The sequence below is a fragment of the Neodiprion virginianus genome, chromosome 1 (assembly GCF_021901495.1).
Source record: "Neodiprion virginianus isolate iyNeoVirg1 chromosome 1, iyNeoVirg1.1, whole genome shotgun sequence".
Taxonomy (NCBI): Eukaryota; Metazoa; Arthropoda; class Insecta; order Hymenoptera; family Diprionidae; genus Neodiprion; species Neodiprion virginianus.
In genome coordinates, this window is record NC_060877.1 from 14,993,347 (window position 1) to 15,009,373 (window position 16,027).

At 43.1% G+C, this 16,027-nt stretch overlaps 1 long non-coding RNA gene across 3 annotated transcripts; it reads left to right on the top strand.

Moving 5' to 3' along the window:
* Positions 1-941: 941 nt before the first annotated feature.
* LOC124309663 (uncharacterized) lies at positions 942-15,979 on the top strand. Of its 3 annotated transcripts, none has more exons than XR_006909300.1 (5): positions 942-1,095; positions 1,193-1,378; positions 1,479-1,738; positions 15,643-15,772; positions 15,839-15,979. It is a non-coding gene; the product is annotated as an uncharacterized LOC124309663 (long non-coding RNA). The 3 variants fall into 3 exon arrangements; XR_006909377.1 differs by having other exon boundaries at positions 15,671-15,772; XR_006909329.1 differs by lacking the exon at positions 15,643-15,772 and having other exon boundaries at positions 943-1,095.
* Positions 15,980-16,027: the final 48 nt, after the last annotated feature.

The window sequence follows — 16,027 nt, forward strand, 5'->3', positions numbered from 1 at the left end:
GTCTCCGATTATTTAACATATATAAGGGCGTATTTCGATAGATTGAGACCCGCGTGGGCGGAAGAGGAACAATTAGATTACGCATACCGCAACTTACTACCGCGATTACAAATTTTAATTCGACGAAACGAATTGCAGGACCTTGATGAGTTAGAAGACCTTGCGAGTCGGATAGAAATTAGCTTCCGGGTTGCAAATAATTACCAAGCACCGCCAACACCGGAACGATCGGTACTACCCGAATTAGCTTACCGCGGGCAAAGAAACCCAAGGCCTTCTCGCAATAATTTCGCAGCACTCAACCTTTTCGGGGAAGGCCCGAAACCCGAGGCGGAATTAGCCAACGCGACCCAATATGCTCAATCGACACCTAATCGTGGCACACCGGGTAATAGACCTAACGGTCGAAGTGCGCAACCCCGTAGTAAAGCACCGCGATTCAATAGTCGTCACGACACCAGTGCGCCAACCATTCCTACCGCTACTACGGCTCAGACGGATACCGCGAACATCACGAAGAACTTTCCTGAGGTCGCTGGCAACCCTTTTCTGCCAAGTCCGAGAAGTACGCTAATCTGTTACCAGTGTAGAAAACCCGGTCACCGATATGCGAATTGTCCCGAGCCCGCGACCGGTCTATACTGTTTCCGGTTTGGCAAAGTAGGGTACACTAAGAGTGCGTTACACTAAGCGTTCACAACGATCAAAATGCTCCTTTAGCCGTTCCACATAACGACCGCGGTCGTTGTGGTCGCGGCGAAAACGTCATTCATGACGTTATGACTAACGCTCACGCGAAGCTCACAACGACCCATCTCAAAAGGTGGGTCGGAGTGAGCGTTGAAAAAGTCAGCGGCACTTTCAAAACTAAAAGTCACAAAAATGGCGACCGTGACATTGACACTATATAATGCGGAAAAAGATATTTCGGTAGATGTGGATGTTTCTGCAGCAGATGCTCAACGTGCATCTACAGGTAAATATAATTATATGAAACAATTCTAAAAAAATTAATTACAGCTTATAATAAATACAAATATATTCATTTTTCCTTAATTTCCAATAACATAACCTATCTTTATGAATGAAAACTAAGTGAGCTGATGTTTAGAAATTTTGTGATTTTTTTTATTTAAAAAACTATGACAAATATTACAAACATTCACTCATGAAAATTTTATCTTTATTATAGATGCAGAATTTGCGACACGACTTTTGAATAAAGCTTTAAACGAACAACCACAAGCATCAACGTCTGTTGATCTTACTGATGAAAATCTTCAATTTTCTGAGGCTGACACAGATCAATTTATTGATCAAGAATTCCTCACTACAGAAGATACTGTTTATTCCAACTCTGAAACTCAAGAAAGCGAAGGTATTCATAAACAATGATCAATTGTATAATTATCTTTATTATTACATGTAGTATGTAACGGAGTTAATTAACTTTGTAATTGCATTTGTTTATATTTCAGCTTCTTTGTATAGGTGGAGCACGCCTTGTGTTTTGTTATTATTAGAGTCTTATAGAGCATTGGAAAAAGATTTTTATAGTGGAAAAATATCCCAAAAGAAAATTTGGGAAAAAGTTGCCAAAGAATTGAAGGTAAAAGGACATGATGTAACTGGACCACAATGTTCTTCAAAGCTGCGAAGCTTAAAAAAAACTTACAAATCTATTAAAGATCATAATAATAAATAAGGAAATGACAGAAGGACTTGGCAGTTTTTTGATGTTCGTATAAATTCTTTAATAGTATTCTTAGCTTTAAAACGTAGCGAATTTTTTTATAATAATACAGACATTATTTCTTTCCAATCGTCAGTAGTATAGGAAGGCCGGTTCTACACGCAGATTCCGGTTACCGACACTTACCGACCGAGCCGACCAGTCCGCCTATACATTCTCCCCAGACTCAAACCCTTTTCCGCTCCGCGTAGCCCAGACGCAAACCCTTTTCCGCGATGACGTCACAGTCTGCCGTACCGAAGGTCAAAACCGTGCAACCTTACCGACAGTTGTATCCATCGAGGGTCAAAATCATGCTGTTTTACCTACAATCTTACCGACAGTTGATCGATCGAGGGTCAAAATCGTGCTGTTTTACCGACAATTTTACCGACCATAGGTCTGTAGTGCTCGCCTGTCCCACGATAGGACTGCTGATGTGTAACATGAACCACTCCGAATTCCTTTCCCACGGTAGGACTGCTGACGTGTAACGTCAACCACCTCACATTCCTTTCCCACCTTATCAACCACGTGACATTCCAAAATTAATGGTTCCGAGAATTGTTTGTCTCAACGTCGCACCGAAATCCTTTGACCGCATACCGCTCGCCGTCGAAACTTGTCGAACGCATTGTTTTGTCTAACCACCTTATCAACCACGTGACATTCCAAAATTAATGGTTCCGATAATTTGCTGATGTGTAACATGAACCACCCCACATTCCTTTCCCACGGTAGGACTGCTGATGTGTAACATCAACCACCTCACATTCCTTTCCCACCTTATCAACCACGTGACATTCCAAAATTAATGGTTCCGAGAATTGTTTGTCTCAACGTCGCACCGAAATCCTTTGACCGCATACCGCTCGCCGTCGAAACTTGTCGAACGCATTGTTTTGTCTAACCACCTTATCAACCACGTGACATTCCAAAATTAATGGTTCCGAGAATTTGCTGATGTGTAACATGAACCACCCCACATTCCTTTCCCACGGTAGGACTGCTGATGTGTAACATCAACCACCTCACATTCCTTTCCCACCTTATCAGCCCCGTGACATTCCAAAATTAATAGTTCCGAGAATTGTTTGTCCCAACGTCGCACCGGAATCCTTTGATCGCGTGCCGCTCACCGTCGAAACTTGTCAGGTGCGCGCGCATACGTATTTGATATCAGTCCCGTGACATTCCTTACCCTCCATCAAATTATGTGGTGGGGGAACGTTATAAAAGCGAAAAGTGAAAAGTTCGTCGTCAGTCTGAAGCTGTTCTTCTTGCAAATGAGAAGTGCTCTGGAACAACGTGAGTTGAAGAAACGATTAGAACTGCTCCTCAAGAATATCAGAGAAGTAAAACATCTCCTGAAAATCAGATTCGACCTCAATCGACTTACAAGAGATTTCGAGCACCTACAACTGGGCCGTAACGACAATGGACTTCTCAAAACTGAACGAAATCGCGCGGCTGGAGACGTTTCTGCCGTTGAAAAAAGTTTCGGATCTTGAAACCTACTTCGAATACAGAGTCAGCGGTGTTCGTCGAGTCAAAACGAAATTTGGAGACAAAATCGTTCTGGACTTAGATGACGCTTTTACGATTTTTCTGCCCAACCGACTGAACAAAGCCCTCCACGAAAACGAAGATTTGTACCAGAAGGTGACAGCAGCCAGTAAGGAGATACGGTTGCATATACGCTATCTTGGCGGACCCTACAGTCAACTCGAATTTGTATACGTATAATATTCAAACAATGTTCTGTGTAAGTCTTACGTTTAATAAACAAAAAGATTGAAATTATGAATATTTTTTCATTGTATACCTTTAATCCTACGTACGTTTTGTATCTAGAATTAAGTCTCAAAATCTAAGAAAATGTCCGAACACCACTAAGCAACGACGGAGGGTTTCGAGCTGCAACTCTACGATGAGTATTTGGACGGGTTCAGACCGGAGTGCAAGGTCGGCCGATAGCCGCGGTACAGAGCCTGCGGTGTTGGGTTACTATCGCTCTAGGAATGCAAAACTCGGTTTGAGTACAGCTCGGTCGAGGATGGAGAGCAAGGTCGAATCTTACATAAGCTTCTGAAAAAAAATTCTCTCTTAAGAGCTAAGGTGAAGGTATAAAATTATTTCATGAATATTCTTTAAATGTTTTATTGAGTACAATTTTTAGAGTACGGTTGACAATTACTTCACAAAAATAGTACAATAATTCTATTCAACAGTGTCATGACCAGGGTGATATATTCGCCAGGAATGCGGGACCGTTCTTGTAGACGCTTCTGCGCAGTAACACAAATCGTACAGCCTCGCCATCCGGACAGTACGATGATTTTGTAACCAATTCTGGAGTATGCAAACGTTTCGTGCTGCACAGATTGCGTTGGGTATTGTGTGAAGGTCGCATCTCAGAGCTGAAGTTTTTTGCAGGGTTTCAAGCGACGGGCAGTCAAAGTCCAACATATCGATGATTTCAACTTTCGGAACGATTTTGAGCAACCAATCTCGTTTTTCTTCTCCTTTTACGTACACGGTTTGAGCTTTGCACAGCCTGTCTTGAATGGTCCGCTCAACTTCCTCAAAAGGTACGGTTCCACAGCTCCAACGTAAGCCGTGAAAATCGCGTTCTAACCAAGAATTTTGGCTTTTATATTTGACGTCCAGTAAATTCCATTTGTAAGGTGGTTTGAAGAAAAACACTGAAGGAGATGCTTCCGAGTAGATTGAAATTACAGCCAATTCTTTTAACGTGAAGGTGTTGTTGAGAGGTCTACGAAAGCCTTGTATGTCAACGATGAGCTCCATCTTTGAACTGTGCGAGACGGTGGAAACGGGTCAGCTTTTATACCAACTTTTTCACCCCACCACTGAGCGGGTTGTATTCGACAATACGATCGTGAACGATCAAGCAGTACGCCGATGTTTCAGCGGGAAAGTTGGCTTTAGCTTCAAATTCAAGACGGATGTCGACGGGTCCGTACTTCAAAGATTCGTTTCGTTTCGAACAGTCGATAACGAATAAGGGGACGTCTCGAAGGAATTCACTCTTTGTCAGCAACGGCTCGGGGTTCTTGTCGTAGTAGGTAGCTTAGAAGTTTGCGTACATCTCGTACAGGAGCGCGTAGAGATTACGACTCATGTTGAGGTTCAGGTTACCGTACGGATAAGATTGAGAGTTTAAGAATAGCTTGACGTCCGTGATATCGCAATGATCGAAATGACTTGCGTTCTTGCCGGTCTTGTTCTTTCTACTTGTTTGGAAACTCAAAATGACGTACCGAGGTTTTTCAAGCTGAGTGGAAGTTTTCACAGTCCAAACGTGTTTCGATGTTGTGGGAAGTAAGGGATATTCGTACAATTCCCAACTGCGGAAGCTCATCGAAACAGGCGGATCTCTCTGAATGAAATTTAGTAGGTCAACTTTTTTCTGATCCGCGAGTTTCAAATACGGTATTAGCCATTCCACTGCATTGATCGTGATTTTGAATTCCTCCTCCTGAGTCTGCATGATTGCGTTGACGTCAATTTTTGATCTCGTCAAAATTAACTCATGTTTAGCGTTGACAACGATCTTGCGGTAGTCTTCGGCGAAACCCAATATCATGCTGAGCGGTATCAGTACGTCAAAGTTACCATCGGCATCGGTTAATTTTTTCTTCTCTTCTACATCGAGCCATCCAGCGTTCTCCATCAGCCAAGTCTGACCAGGGTGCAGGGAAGCGTAACCCTTCATGAGACTTGTCAAGCCAACGTTCTTGCTTCTATCAACCTCAACTGCGTTAATTTCGTAGCGAATTTCTTCAAACAGATGACAGATGGCGTTGTTTACGAGCTGTGTGTTCACAGTAGCTGTACCATCAGGTTTGAGGAGTCGTCCGTGGATATGTACCGAACTTTTGCTGGGTAATATGCATAAATCCTGATGCTGAACGGTGATTCGAATTTCATCGCTGTTGTTGAAAGTTGACGAGGCGTAAGGTTTGTGAGCGTGAATCTCGTAATGCGCAACGGATTCGTCAAAGACGACTGGTGTTTGAATGCTCAAGATTTCCTCCTCCATGGCACGTAGCAGATGATAAAAAAGCAAAATCGGATTTTTATTTGTCGGCAATTCGTCTTCCAAAAGGTGTCAGTTTCAGACCCAGAGCTATCAGGAACTCCACGTTTTGAGGTGTTAGCGGTTCGGGAATCGAACGACGACTGACTTGATCGGGGCATGTCGACTTACTGATATACCTACTCTTTGACAGTCTGTTATATACGATTCCCATCGTTTATTGCGATTTGATGTGTAGTCTCACAGTGATAACTTCTCCACGAAAATTAACCAGGTCTCCGTCTTGATCCACTAACCGGAGCTGAACGTGATCTATGGTCTTGACGGTGATCGGAAGGTAAATGACGTGCGACGGTACTTCCACGATCTTATATCCTGGTGGGACGGTCGGGAAAAACTCGTGAATAGTGTGTACTTTGTGTCCATTGACGTAGGCGCCCGTTGTAATGCTACACTCGACTCGCAACGCGTTGACCTTGAGTATAGTTACAGGCACGTCCGATTCGTGAGTTTTGTCAACCTCCAGTACACGTGGTGTAAATCCCAAAAGTTGAGCAATGGAATCATTCGGCTCAAAGTTAATCGTGTGGTTGCATGTGATTTCGCTGCGTAATGTATTATTGTTGGGTTTGATGGCGAGCCTGATATCTGTATTTCTTAGCACGTTTTGAAGATACTTCTCTATGTCCTCGATCTCGTAGCTGCCGGTAGGTATGGTGATCACTTTGTCAGCTACGTAAATTTTATTGTGACCGACATCAACGTTGGGAATCGAATTAAAGGTTAACAGCTCTACCAAGCCAAGAGCATAACTTTTATCACGAGCAAGTTCGATCGGTGGGAAATATTGTGCCTCGAGTATCGAAGAGGTTCCCGAAATCGTTAACGTTAACGAATCATCCATGACTGCGAGTGGTAGACTGACTTTGACGAATCACGCACCATGTTTATATAGCTCGCCACTTAGAAATTTCAGACACAAGTGTCCGCATTCAAATGTATCGTAATCCTGGTACCTCTCATGATTGTATTTGACGCTACCAACGCCGAGGTATTTTATGAGGTCCGAGGGTGGTTGAAGGTTGCCGAAACTGTCAAAGTAATCGATATCATTGTCGCGTTTCTTGTACGCAACCCAGTGTGTTCCCGGACCGTCTTTGTCGTCAAGGTTGATTATAGCTGACTCGTTTTTTCGTGGACCGTTTTCGGGCATTTCGTTTCGCATGAAAACACCGCGGAAATGCGGAACCCTCAAGATTTTTGCATATTTCAACAAGTCCCAATCAGTCAACGCTCGACGTGGTAGCATCGCATCTAGTTTCTTGAAAGATGGAGACCAAGACCTGTTTTGTACGGTTTCATGTGAAGCCCTTTGCCCAACGCGATAGCTTCCATAGTTTTGTTGTGTCGTTTGCTTTCCTCCAATTCTCGTTTAGCCGCGCTCGCATCGTTCACAGCTTTTGCTATACCGGCCGCACCACCGGCTAACGCACCCGTAGCGCTGAGACCGGCAAAAATAGGAATCAGAAACGGTAGAAAACCACCGACTTTCGAAGGTATCGGTAGGACGCGAGGTGTTCGCACTTTACATTTACCACCCGCTTTTTTAACGGCGTTCTCAGCTCCCCCCAGCGCAGATTCGATAGCTACTTTTGCATCGTTGCTTGGAACCATAGAACGTTTTGCAGCATTTACAATTTTTCTCAAGGTCACATTTTTTGACTTTCGCATTCCCATTCCGAGTTTTGATTTTACTTTCATTGTATTAGCTACTGTCCAAGCGGCTGCCTTCTCACCCAAATTTGCGTCCTTTGCGAGAACCCGTTTCCAAGCTTTCTCAGCCAACACCCTATCAGCCTCGTTTCTAACCTCAAGGTTCTCACGATTTTTCGAATACGCTATATCGTGTTCCTTACACGCTGCATCGAGAGGGTTGATACCGGAATCGCCTCTCGCGAGTCTTTTCGTCAACTTCGTACCGGGACCGCAGTATTGGTAACCGGGAACATGCAACTCGATCGGAAGTTTGTTGATGATTCTATTCACCAGACCCTTGCCACGATGTTGCCGCCTGCTGCTGCTTCGTATACCTCTGTACGCGATCATGTTCGTGCGTTGACTGAAGAAAAGTGCTTTAAAACGGGGTATTTATAGCAAATCCGATCAGTCATGTCCGAGATGCGATTTGAGAAACAACCTGCCAAGCTTCCCGTGATGAATTTTGACAAACTTTCGGAGCAAAATGTCGAAAAGCACAAACGCCACGGTGAATTACTCCCGAACAGTGTACGTGCGATATTCTGTGGACCGTCGAATTGTGGTAAAACTAATGCGTTGCTCACACTTATAACCCATCCCAACGGACTCAGATTTGAAAATATCTACATCTACTCGAAATCTCTCAACCAACCTAAATACCGATTGTTGAAGCAATTGCTGGACCATGTTGAGAGTACGGAGTATTTTGCGTTTACCGAGCGTGAGCAAGTGATTCCACCGGAAGAAGCACGGCCCAACTCGATAATCATATTTGACGATGTAGCGTGCGAGAAGCAGGACAATATTAGAGCCTACTTTTGCATGGGTAGACATCACGACGTTGACTGTTTCTATCTCTGTCAGACGTACGCGCGTATTCCCAAACATCTCGTGCGCGACAACGTAAACTTACTCGTGTTATTCAAACAAGACGATATGAACCTGAGACACGTATACAACGATCATGTGAACACCGATATGTCTTACACAGAGTTTAAAAGTGTGTGCTCTGCATGCTGGAACGGTGAGAAGTACGGGTTTCTGGTGATCGACAAAGACAGTGAGCTCAACGAAGGACGATACAGGAGGGGATTCGATTCTTTTGTTAGCCTGGAAAAGGAATAAAATTTACCGTTTTCGAGCGAGAGACGCAGTAGCGCTGCAGACTCAGTTGCGTCAACATGCAGAGCTCTGAAATTTCCAAGCAAAAAGATGTCCTGCATCAGATCGCTCAAGCAAGTGCTGCGATCCGTCGAAAACACAGATTGCTCAAGTCGGGCAGGGAATCTACGACTCAGAAATTGAGTGACGTTTTCAAACCAGTAGTGACTCCGTTGCAAGAACTGGTGAATGTTACAAAAGACACCAAACCTGTCAAACAAGAGGTGGAAGAAATTAAAGAAGAAATAAAGGAGATGAAAAATGAAACGAAAAATGAAACTGTCTCGGAAATGGACGATTCCTTTGCTTCGGCGGGGGATGAAACAGTCGTAGAAACACCGGTCGAGGACGAGTATTTTGCACTGATGAGAGATGCGAAGACAAAAGGCGAATTGGACAACGTGTACGGTGTACGCAACCTCTCAAACGGACTAATGATCGGTGATTCGTTGATATCTTTTGAGAGTGACTACGTTCGTATTGGCGACACGCGTTACCCGAAAACGAAGGGTTTGCTGGAACTTTTGTTCAAAAAAAGCCCGACAGTTCTTCTGTGAGCGCCGGAGATCGGGAAAATTTTAAAAACATAATCCTCGCAACGAACGCGCATAAGAAGTATTACTCATCCGACGGGGCTGTTCGAAACGATAACAGTTACAAATTTAGAAATGTCATTGCCGAATTAATGGATTATTCTCCGTCACCTCGCCGAAAGGGTAAAGGTCTACTTCCGCAAGCTATGATACGTCTTCTGGGATGATCCAAACGAGTTGGTGGAGCGTCTTCGTTTACTCCTGGCATCTCAGGCAGCGGGAAATCCGAGTCACAATAACGAAATAATCTCCATTATCGAAGAGCTACGCGAAGCAGGAATCATTTATTAAGCAGCTCCCGTCATTTTTGCATTCATTACCGAGATGAGCGTCGACGTGTTTGGACGTCAGCTGAATAAAAACACGACCGCGAACACTCGCGGTCCTCCGGGTGTCGGGTTTCAAATAACAGCGGACGGGCATTACGATATACGGAACAAGAGACTGTGCAACGTCGCAGATCCCGCAGAGCCGAACAATGCTGTAACTTTAAAAACCTTGAGACGAAAATTCAGCGTGCTGCAAAAACGAATCGACAACCTCGATCAAATGATCAAAGCTTCGGAGATCACCACGGAGAAAGCCTTGGATACCTTCTACACAGACTTTAAAACAGGCAGAGACTTGTCGATTCGAAACGCGGAAATCATTTCCAAATTGGACACCAGACTAATAGCGTTGGAATATGAACGAGGAAAAGCAAGCACTGGTGACGGAACTGCATAAGCCTGCACGCCGGAATAACCCGCGTCGACGTGTAGACGTGCGCGGCATCGACGAGACCTGGCAGGCGGATCTTGTTGATATGACGTCGTACGCTGGACAATACAAAGGCTACAAGTACATGCTCACAGTCATTGATGTCTTTTCAAAGTATGCGTGGGCTGTACCGATAAAGAGCAAGTCTGGAGATGATGTTACGAAGGCAATGGAATCTGTGCTTGTCCAAGGACGGGTACCGAAAAATTTACACGTCGACAGAGGAACGGAATTTTACAACTCGAAATTCGAATCGCTTATGACACGCTACGGAATCAAACTTTACTCCACGTACAGTAATTTGAAGGCTTCGATCTGTGAACGTTTCAATCGCACGCTGAAAGGTAAAATGTGGACACGGTTCAGCATGCAAGGAAGCTACAAGTGGTTCGATATCTTATCCGATTTGGTTTCGGCTTACAACAACGTCAAACACCGAACCATAAGAATGAAACCGTCGGATGTCAGCGTTGCAAACGAGAGGCTGTTGTTACGTCAGGCGTACGGAGGGCTTCGAGCGATACCTACCGTATCGGCAAAGTTCAAATCCGGCGACAAAGTTCGAATCAGCAAATTCAAAAATGTCTTCGAGAAAGGTTACACTCCCAATTGGACGACTGAAATATTCACGATAAGTCGAGTGGAAAATACTCATCCTGTGACGTACAAGCTCAAAGACTACCGAGATCAACCCATCGCTGGTGGTTTCTACGAACAAGAGCTCCTCAAGGTTAAGCATCCGGATATCTATCTGGTGGAGAAGGTGCTCAAGAAGCGTGGAAGAAAAATATACGTTAAATGGTTAGGTTTTGACAATACACACAACAGTTGGATAAACGAATCGGACATGTAACATTTTAATAAATGAATTTTTTTGTAAGAACGTATGTCCCTCTTTATTTTATATCCGACACACAACAAGTATGCGTCTTTTTTTAGACAATCGACAGACATGGTACAGTTATAAATTACAAAGCTTAGGCTTGTAGCCCCACGGAAGCGTGTCGGTTGTATTTTGAAACACGATCCGCTTGTCGTCATTCCAGCTCAGTGCTACTTTCTGCTGTTCTACGGTGTATACCTCGTGCTTTCGACTCATGATCAAATGCTGATTTGAGGATAGATTTTCACGTTTCAACGCACAGTCCAAATAATCGTTAAAGGTTATTTTTCTTAACGCTGATCCTCTGACACCTTTGGCACGTTTAGTGTCTGTCTCATCTCCCATGACTCGGAATGCGTACAGTTTAGCTCGTAACCCTACAAATTCGAGCATGATTTTGCCGTTGTTCTCGTCTTTCATCAAACCGAGAACTTTTTTGTTCGCTAGAGGCATTCCATAAGCGTTGTCAAGCGGATAATCAGACGTGTCAAATTTATGCAAGTCCTCCTTCATATGTTCGTATATGTCGGGGACGGTAAAATTGTAAATCAAACTGTCTGTATCTGTGTACATTAATTTTGCTAAGTTGCCGAATTTCTGTTTAATGTAATTGTAATGGAAATCATAGATGTATGTTTTAGCCAGGTCCATGATGGAGAAACCTGCATACAATGGTTTATTCAATATAACTTTCGTCTTATTCATTTCGACGATAACCATCTCTTTGTCGAAAATGGTGCAGCTGTGAAAATTAGGCTTGGCTATGGTAGCTCTAGCACCGTATCTTCCATCCCATTTTGTGATCAGCCTGACATCTCTATACTTCCTAACATTTTCCATAGTTTTGCCAAAAACTGCGTTGTTCATTAGCTTGTAAAAATTTTTCTCAAATTCGTTGTCAGATTTTTTTCGCAAATCGGTATTTAAATCTATATATTTTTTCAGCCACGGAGTTTGCCTGAATTTGAGAACTCTATGAATTTTGAGTAATTTTAAACCTAATTGTAAACATTGATTCAAAACGCGGTAGTGAACAACGTAGTTTTTCTTGGAAAATAGCGTGGGCGTCAATTTTGGCTGTTTATTGGTCGAAATCGGAGGTACATAGTGCTCCGGACACAATGGTAAATCCTTATGAGTTTCATGCAGTTCCGCAGGATATTCCAAATCTACCTTCAGCACGTAACCAAACTCTGCATCGTCCGAGATGGTAAGAACGTCGCATTGTCTGAAGTCTGATACCCATTCGAAGGAACTGTATGGCAGAGCAAAGCTCATAGATGCACCGTACAAATTATTAACGTCAAAGTACATGAGATAAGATTCTTCGATCTCAGGATCGAATTTCTCTTCCATGTACCTGTTGTTGGCCTTTGCATATCTGTTCGAACACTGTGATACACCACCACGAATACCTTTTTCGATAAACATAACCATGTCTATGTCGGTGAGAAGCTCGAGTTCGATGTCTGTACATTTTAACATTGCATCAAACGACAGACCGGGCGCTGTGTAGTAATGTAACGGGTCCAGTTTGTACGTCGTCCAACAGCTCTGTCGAAAATTTTGAAAAACGTCAGCCAGTAAAAACACGTCCGTCTGTAAATACAAGTCTGAATACTCTCCCAAAGTTTGAACATTAAAAGTTTGCCATACGTCGCTCGCATGCGCGTAATCGTCGTCTGATATATTCCGGTCGTTCAATTTTGAATAAAACTGTTCTTTGGCTGGTAAATGTTTCTCCTCGAGCTTCTCCCAACTGTCTATGTATTCGTACGGGAAGACACCTTTCCTAGTCAATAACCGAAATTTGTTCAAGCTACTGCAGAATTTACGTGTTATTGTTTTTCGGCAATCGTCCAGATACGATGATAATTTATCGAGACTGCTAGGCATGAAACGGTACGAATCTATGAATCTAAACTTTATATCTGTCCCCTTAACGAATTTAGTGAAGGAAATGTACTTTTCTTTGTTGACAGGTAATAGTTGAACAGTACCTTCGAATGACTTACCCAGAGCTTTGATCAGAAAATGCGCATCGTAACCCGAAAGATTGTGGAATATCACTGGGATGGTGTGCGAATTTTGGTAATTTAGATTACAGCTGCGGTGAACAGCACCACGGTACTTTCCTGTGAAATGACAGTGATCCCGATGTTTCACGTCTGTGAGCGTTAACGGTTTTTCACAAATATGACAGACCGCTGACAAATCAAATTCGTTGATCTGATTGAAATTTAGTGGTTCCATCGGTACAACAGTCTTGTAATATCCCTCTAACGAAAGTGCCAATTCCTTTAACTCGTTCACAAACCATTGGATGCAAGTTTCTCCACGATTAATTTTGAATTTTGAAAGCGAATCGTCAAACGCGCAATGCAGATAGTAAGCTATACTATACGGAAGATGCTTCTGATAAATTGTTCTATTTTCCCCAAAACTTTCATGTGTGGGTTGCAGTAAACATTCGAGATCCGCGTAAATGCAGAATGGAACGGTTTCTTTGTGCTTGAAATTTTTGAATTTCAGTATTTTTTCCTCATCTGTAGGTAGAATAACTTTGGTTTTGTTTAAATTCATGCAATCAGCTCGGTGCTTCAACAAACATCTTTCGAAATTGAAATGAGACAGACACCTATCGCACAACCACGTCTGATGTGCGCGTTTGGAAATTTGAGAACTTGTCAATCGAGACAGATTTCGAATACAAGTGAAATGAAAGATTCTATTTTTTTCATAATTTACCATTTCATCATCATCGTCATCGTCAGTGGTTTCAGTTTCTATCGCCAAAAGATGAATTACAGGTTTATCAGACTTATTTTGACTCAGGTGAATCGGTACTATTTCACTTTTTTTCCGATCACCTTGGTCTATACCATAAACGTTAATTGATAGGTCGTTAAGCTTCTCAAATTTTGAAATGGTGTTTTTGTCTAGAGACATAGGAAACGTTATACCATCATACCGTAGCACTGAGCTGAAATGTGGGTACGAGCTGGTCGCGTTAGGATGGTTGTTGTCGGCTGGGAACAGAGCTGCGGTGACCGACCAGAGGAAGCAATACGAGTCGCTGTTACGGATGTTGACGACAGCCTTCTTATCTTGAATATCTTTGGGTAGTGGTGTGTATGTGAAGACACCGCCTCTTAGTGGCACGTACTTGTTGATATTCACAGTCAAATTGATTATTTCGGTCAGCGACCAGCCTGAATCCTTTTCCTGGAAATCTTCCACCTTTTTCAACAAACGCTCCGTCGCGTTTTCGATGAACCATTCGCTGATATCCGTTGTCTGGAGGATGATTTCATTTCTCGTATTAAAAAATTTGATCTTTTCCACCGTGCGATCAACTTTTCTGAGTTCAAATTTACAAGCCAGGATAACGTTGGCTTTCAAGCTCCCGTCTTTCTTCAGAGCGTTTTTCAGTCTCGTCACAGCTAGTACCTTTGCGTCTTCTAGAAATCTCTCCACATCTTTATGCTTCAAATTGACGATGGATCCAGTTCGAATTCTCCTCTCGAAAGCTGATTCCAAATCTTCCCACCGTACTCGATCGCTTCTTCGTCGGCTTCGTAATCCGTCACCCACTTTCTGCAATTGTTGAAATTTGACTGTCAACGATTTCAGAATTCCAATTGTAGTCAAAATTCTTGTCTTCTCCCCGATCGTTGAGGCGTTGTTGCGTAAGATTTTATTCAAAAGCCTGATATTTTGGGTTCCGAGTCGAATCCATTTCGCAATTTCTGCCGGCGACGATTTTTCCGATAAAATCTTGAACGCCGATTCCATAATATCGATCAATCTCAAACACTTCGCGGATTCCATCTTGAGCTCTTTCCTCACGTATGCTTGACAACTTGGTAATGATCGTTTGCAGTGATGAGCGTCCTTTTTATAGGGCAGCTGTACGGATGCGCGCGCACCTTTTGGCATTCCAAGAGCGATAGTAACCCGACACCGCAGGCTCTGTACCGCGACTATCGGCCGACCTTGGATATCAAACCGACATCCGAATAAGTGAAACACGATTCTCGGAACCATTAATTTTGGAATGTCACGTGGTTGATAAGGTGGTTAGACAAAACAATGCGTTCGACAAGTTTCGACGGCGAGCGGTATGCGGTCAAAGGATTTCGGTGCGACGTTGAGACAAACAATTCTCGGAACCATTAATTTTGGAATGTCACGTGGTTGATAAGGTGGGAAAGGAATGTGAGGTGGTTGATGAGGTGGGAAAGGAATGTGAGGTGGTTGACGTTACACGTCAGCAGTCCTACCGTGGGAAAGGAATTTGGAGTGGTTCATGTTACACATCAGCAGTCCTATCGTGGGACAGGCGAACACTACAGACCTTCGGTCGGTAAAATTGTCGGTAAAACAGCACGATTTTGACCCTCGATCGATCAACTGTCGGTAAGATTGTAGGTAAAACAGCATGATTTTGACCCTCGATGGATACAACTGTCGGTAAGGTTGCACGGTTTTGACCTTCGGTACGGCAGACTGTGACGTCATCGCGGAAAAGGGTTTGCGTCTGGGCTACGCGGAGCGGAAAAGGGTTTGAGTCTGGGGAGAATGTATAGGCGGACTGGTCGGCTCGGTCGGTAAGTGTCGGTAACCGGAATCTGCGTGTAGAACCGGCCTTCCTATACTACTATCGTCGTAATGTATCATTAACTGTTATTAGATAATGGAAGAGATTTTTTCCAAAAAAGCTTGGTGTGATCCAGTTGCCGTTGCATCTTCTACGGGTTTATCAAAAAAATCATTACAAACTAATGATAGTATGGGAGGATCTGATAGTGGATGTTCAATAAGTAGGTTAATTCCGTCTGAAAGCTCTGTTTCAATAAAATATTGTAAAAAATGGAATTTCATTTCAGAATCAAAGAAGACACCAGTTGTCACTTTATTAGGAAAAAGACTGAAGCAAAAAGAAGAACACGAAGCACAGAAAAATAAAAGACACAAAGAGCGAATGGAAATGGATGAAAAATTTCTCAACGTTCTAGAAAAATTAGCTAATAAATAATGAAAAATTTTAAATACTCCTTATAAATAAGTTTCAATAT